The sequence below is a fragment of the Pogona vitticeps genome, chromosome 4, assembly GCF_051106095.1.
Source record: "Pogona vitticeps strain Pit_001003342236 chromosome 4, PviZW2.1, whole genome shotgun sequence".
NCBI lineage: Eukaryota > Metazoa > Chordata > Lepidosauria > Squamata > Agamidae > Pogona > Pogona vitticeps.
The window spans coordinates 19,847,923-19,853,922 of NC_135786.1; positions in this window are offsets into that span (position 1 = coordinate 19,847,923).

Consider the following 6,000-nt stretch of genomic DNA (forward strand, 5'->3'; position numbering starts at 1 on the left):
GTTGTATATGCAAGTACCTACACTTCTAAATATAGTTTTTCTTTTCACTGTGCCTAGCTAAGCAAAACAAAACACGCTCATCATGCTTACACTTCACTGTTGTTTTTAATCTCTAAAGAGTTGACAAATAACCACATTTCTTTCCAGTTAACCTGAGCCAACTGTTTTAAGTTCCACCCTACAGAAAATGTTTTTTCTCCATTTGGTTTATCCAAACAAACCCCATTCTTGTTTTTATACAATTCTAGTATATTAAGCTGGGAACTGCTGTGGCAATAACTTTTGAAATTCCTGCTTTGATGTCATGGGAACCCTTCAAGGTCTTTTGTATTTTGCAAAAGGAAAAGAAACCTCTGTGCCCCCCCCCCCCCGCATTAACAGGTTTGCTCATTCTGTTTTATGAGTGTACTTTTGAATGGATTCACACACATCTTGCCTCTGCCTCTAGTATGGAAAGTAGCATTTAGACTTGAAGATCACGAAGGGTAAACCCTGTGTAGCTGGCTAGGACAGATTTCTTTGGCAAGAATGGCAGAGACACAAAGTGGAAACATTGCTGAATCTCAAGAAGTGTGTTCAACAATGGGCATGAATGGCAAGAGTAAACATATTCTTATAACACAATTTTCAGCAGTGGCATTTGTCATGCATCTGCTGCATTTTCATTGTTTGATAATCAGGTGGAGGCACTCATATGGGAACTGGACACACAGTCCAAGACTGCTTCAAGACTGCAGGCTCTTAGTCCTGCCTTTCCTCTTTAAGTATAAACAAAATGATAGGAGTTCCACATGGGGCACACATAAATTGTAATCTATGGTGAGGAAATACAGATGGATTGCAAGTTGGTGATCAGATCATCTGGACCCCCATCAAATTCCATGAATGAGGTATGATGGCTGCCTCCAAATCTAAGAGGGTTATCTCCCACCATATAGACCAAAAGAAAAAAAATATTTAAAACATATCGATATGTCGGGTAGTGTTTCCTGCTAGGTAGAATTTCCTCTGTTGCATCAGTGCTTCTGGAAGTAATACATTGCAATCAATTAGACCGCTTGCTGGTAAAATTAATCACTAATGGCTGTGTGTTGTACAACCGCAAAATTAAGCTATGATCTAACTTGGGCATAAGTAGGGAACAATTCCATCATGTGATCATGCCCAAAGAAATACACTGAAATAATAACAGAGAAGAGGGTTGCATAACCCTATCACTCTATTCCTGAAACACAAACAATTCCAACTCTCTCCCCACCCAAAAAGCCAAGAGCTTTAGGCTAACAGCATCTGTTTAAGCACTAAATCAGCCTTCAATGAAAGTCTCCTGCAGACATGTAGACTAATAAAACCCAAGGCTGCAATGTTATTTTTGAAGCATTTGCACTATAACCAGTGATGGCACATCTGCTGAATAGAACTTTTTCTGGTTCCTGATTCAGTGCTGTGTTTCCCTATAAAAGAGGTACAATATGGCATAAGAGAATGTCACACACCACACCTTCCAAGAGGTGAATGATGCATTCATCCTGGTCATGCTGGCATTGCCTTCTACTGCATACATGAGCTACAGCTGGGGAAAATGCTTTTACAAAGGAATATGTTGTGTGAGTTGTTGCAGTAACCTCAGATAAAAGTTATTGTTACCAAGTTTTAAAAGCAACCCTTGCATACAGTCTGTTACATTACTCATGTTGTCTGTTTGGTCTCTCATACCATACGATTAAGTAAAAAGTAACAAGAGTGTGGTACTGTTGCAGCAAAAAATAACAATGTTACAACTCATTATTTTTTATAATGCAACACTGTTAAGACTTTGTAAGAATTGTGTTGTTTGTAACATATTACCTCTTAGCTCTGACTTGCATCCATATTTTTGCAATCAAGCGTATTTACCTCAGGCACCAGTTATTTCACAGATGAGATAATACAATGAGATTGGTACATTTCTTTCTTGATGTCACTGAATCACTTCATAAATATCTCTTGTCTTGATCATTTAGAATCCGCATGAATTGATTGCTGAGAATAAAACTGAACACATTGTTTCAATGAAGATACACACAAAATGACATACTTTAAATCTGTAGCAGATTGATCAATTGATCAGAAAGAGTAACTATTTAACGTTTTCACTCTTCCAAATACTGTAGCTGGCTTGGGATGCCGTAAGGGAAAGTATAAGCCTTTTACAAGAGACAGTTCTAGTATCACAATTAGAAATCTAATTGAATATTCAAGTGAATTAATGAACCATATTGCCAAATGGCTAATAGTTTTAACCCTAATCTTTCAGATGATTTTAGTTCTAGCTGGAACTTGGAAACTTGAGGTGGAAATTGACCGGAGGTTCCACACTGCAAGAATTTGTTTGTTTTTTTAAAACGAAGATCAGCAATGGTGAAACCACAAACATTACAGAACCCAAACATAAGCCTTTTCATAGATTCAGAACTGAGTCTGTTTTAGGAAATTAGCAGCTAATGCTGTACATGTATTAGTCAATAGCCTAAAGCAGAACAAAACCTGCCTTATTTTCTGTAGGCTGATGATCAATGTCATTTTCTGAATTAGATCCAGATTTGGTCAAGTAAATGGGGCAGGTTAATTAATCTGCCTATTTGGTGCATTCAACAAATGCCATCTTAGCATCTTAATGGTGTTAGACACCTTTGTGGTCTTTGGATAGAAAGGCAGAACAAAGTTTTTTCATAAATTGATATATAGATTTATGGTATGCCCCTATGGACGTTTTGAAGAGCTCACAAAGTACTTGGGAGGCACACACACACACACACACACAGAGATACACACACACACACAGAGAGAGAGAGAGAGAGAGAGAGAGAGAGAGAGACCACCCACCCTTACGCCATGGAGCAAATTATAGTTTCTTAAACTGAAACTGTCATATCCTTCTGCTTATTACAAGATTTAGTTGCAATTAATTCATTTTCCCAAGAACTATGATATAACTAAGTTATATTATGAATTGTTAAATCAAGGAAGGAAACTTTGCCCCTTTTTATGGTATATCTGTAAACTGAAGTTTTCTTAATGGAAAGCTGCTTTGAGTGTATGTTGGCAGAAAGTGCATTAAAATATTTTTATAAGTAAATACATGGATTTACAGATGCCTTCATAGATTTGAGGGTGGGCATTTGTTGTCTCCTTCTCTCCCTCTCTCTTAAACAGGCAAGCCACAAAAGGCATTGAGCTCAGACCAAGCTGTCCCTCTGTTTATCTCACAGCCCACAAGTAACTTTTTACCGAAGAGTTAACTGAGGTATAACTTACATTACAATTTGGCAAAATTGAAGAAAAACGTGGAGGGAAAGATATTTGCACTCCTTTTGACAGAAGAGGTGATCCTTGAGAGCTCATAATGAAAGAAATCTATAGATCTTTATAACTCCATTATAAATCTTTCTCCTTTTCATTCCCCTCCCCCCCCTTAAAAAGAGGAACACAGCTGGTCCTTTGGAAATTACATTGCAATCGTCACTCAGTAAAGAAAACTTCACCCATTTTGTGATGTGATGTAACTCCAACTTTTAAAATTTAATCATTATCATTATTATTACTGCTTTAACATGAAAAGGAGGTAGATTTAGAATGCTTTCAGAATTTGTTACCCACTGCCATTCAGAACTGACAGTGCTGGGAAATTGAGCAGAAATTATGTTAGTTGGAAACATATTCAAATTCCTTCAAGACATTTGATCCAGAACAATTCTGCTTGACCATTTTTGACCTTACATTGGCTTATCTCTAATTACATGGATCCCTATGAAATTTCTTGAGACAGTAGATAGAAAATTGGGCTTAGCTGTATGGAACTCAAGTTCAAATTCTCTTGTATTATGAGACTTTAGAAGTAACCCTGGGAAAATCACTATCTCCTGGCTTAACCTGCTTCACAATTAGACTTTGCAGTCATGGATAAAAAGTGAAGTGCTATAGAATTTATTACTAACTATATCTGTATTTTTCTTTTCTTTATAACACAGATCAGTCATTTTTGGCAAACAGTATCTTGGAAGTTTAGTGATGCATTAGCAAGCAAAAGGAGCCTGCCTCTCCTTTTGACAGAGCTACACTTTCGCTCTTCACATCTACACTAATTATTTAATTTTAAAGCTTTCCTTTCCTCAATTCTCATTCATTTCCCTGGTTATGATCTTTAATGAAAAATGCCCGCTGTGTTTAGTACAAACCATTTGGTGCCCCTGTGTCAGGGGAGGAAAAGAATAACATTCACTAAAGCTGCAGGTTTTTATTATCACGTCGTAAATGAACAAATGGCATCTGTCAATACAAAGGAACACAAGGGGGTATGGAAAGGAAGCTTAGTTATTGCTCTCTGGGTGTGCTGTCGAAGTGACAAAATGGGATTTTATTAACATGCTGGTTGTAAGCATTCCCGTCTTCAACTTTAAAAAAATTCTTTGTACAATTTGTTCCATGTGAGGACTACTGTAAAATGCAGGATGACAAAACCAGCTGTCAGTTTCAAAATTTGGACATCATGAGGTGCACAGACTTGAGCAGGGTTTGTAAGGCTGCATGAGTGGGTGCATATGCCTTTCTATGGTCAGTTACATATATCTTACACTAAATTTTGATTTGGCCTTTGAGCTTGTTAAAATCTCTTGGTAGGGAATTAGGCAGGCTTCCAACTTTCCAAGTGCTAAATCCCACCATCATTTTTATGACAATAGACCATTTTTGGGCAATGAAGGTCTTTCACAGCATTGACAAAAGGCATAGGGTGTTTATGAGCAGTAGGGATGGCTGACACCCTGTGTAAACCCAAAGAAGATATATTCGCATTAAACTAGAAATAACTGTTATACTGCTGAGAAGAAATGGGGGTGGGATTGGGTGGCTGCAGGAGTGGGGGGAGGGTTATTTGTGGTGGGAGTAAACAGCTGTTGGGAATAGCCTACTGGAAGTTGTTAAAGTTGATTTCTCATAAAACAGTTTTAGTAAAGGACTTGGTCCTTCGATTTTCAGCAGGTGGGGCCACAAAGGAGGCCAAATAAGAAAGAAGGTTTTATTTGATACCCCATGTGCTCAGATAACCACAGGAAAGTTCAAATAAGGAAGGGTCCAGTCTCTTTTCAGTCCATTGTAGACAGATATCCTTAAAGTCTGTAGCCTAAATTCATTGTGAGTCCCAAGCAGAGTAGATCTACTGAACCAATGGAATGTTAATAAGACCATTCACTAGATTCTCATTACTTTTAATATATTTTTTAAAAAATTAAGTAATGTGCCTGTTGTTGTTTAGTCGTGTCTGACTCTTCGTGACCCCATGGATCAGAACACACAGGCCCTCCTGTCTTCCACTGCCTTCTGGAGTTGCGTCAAATTCATGTTGGTAGTTTCGATGACACTGCCCAATCATCCCATCTTCTGTCGTCCCCTTCTCCTCTTGCCTTCACACTTTCCCAACATCAGCGTCTTTTCTAGGGAGTCTTCTCTTCTCATGAGATGGCCAAAGTATTGGAGCCTCAGCTTCAGGATCTCTCCTTCCAGTGAGTGCTCAGGGTTGATTTCCTTCAAAATTGATAGATTTGTTCTCTTTGCAGTCCAGGGGACTCTCAAGAGCCTCCTCCAGCACCACAATTCAAAAGCATCAATTCTTCGGTCGTCAGTTTTCTTTATGGTCCAGCTCTCACTTCCATACATCACTACAGGAAAAGCCATAGCTTTGACCACTGGTTCTTAACCTTGGGTTACTCAGGAGTTTTGGACTGCAACTCCCAGAAGCCTTCACTACCAACTGTGCTGGCTGGGGTTTCTGGGAGTTGCAGTTCACAAACATCCGAGTAACAAAGGTTAAGAACCACTGGCTTTGACTATGCAGACTTTTGTTGGCAAGGTGATGTCTTTGCTTTTTAAGATGCTGTTGAGGTTTGTCATCGCGCTCCTCCCAAGAAGCAGGTGTCTTTTCATTTCATGGCTGCTGTCACCATCTGCAATGATCATGGAGCC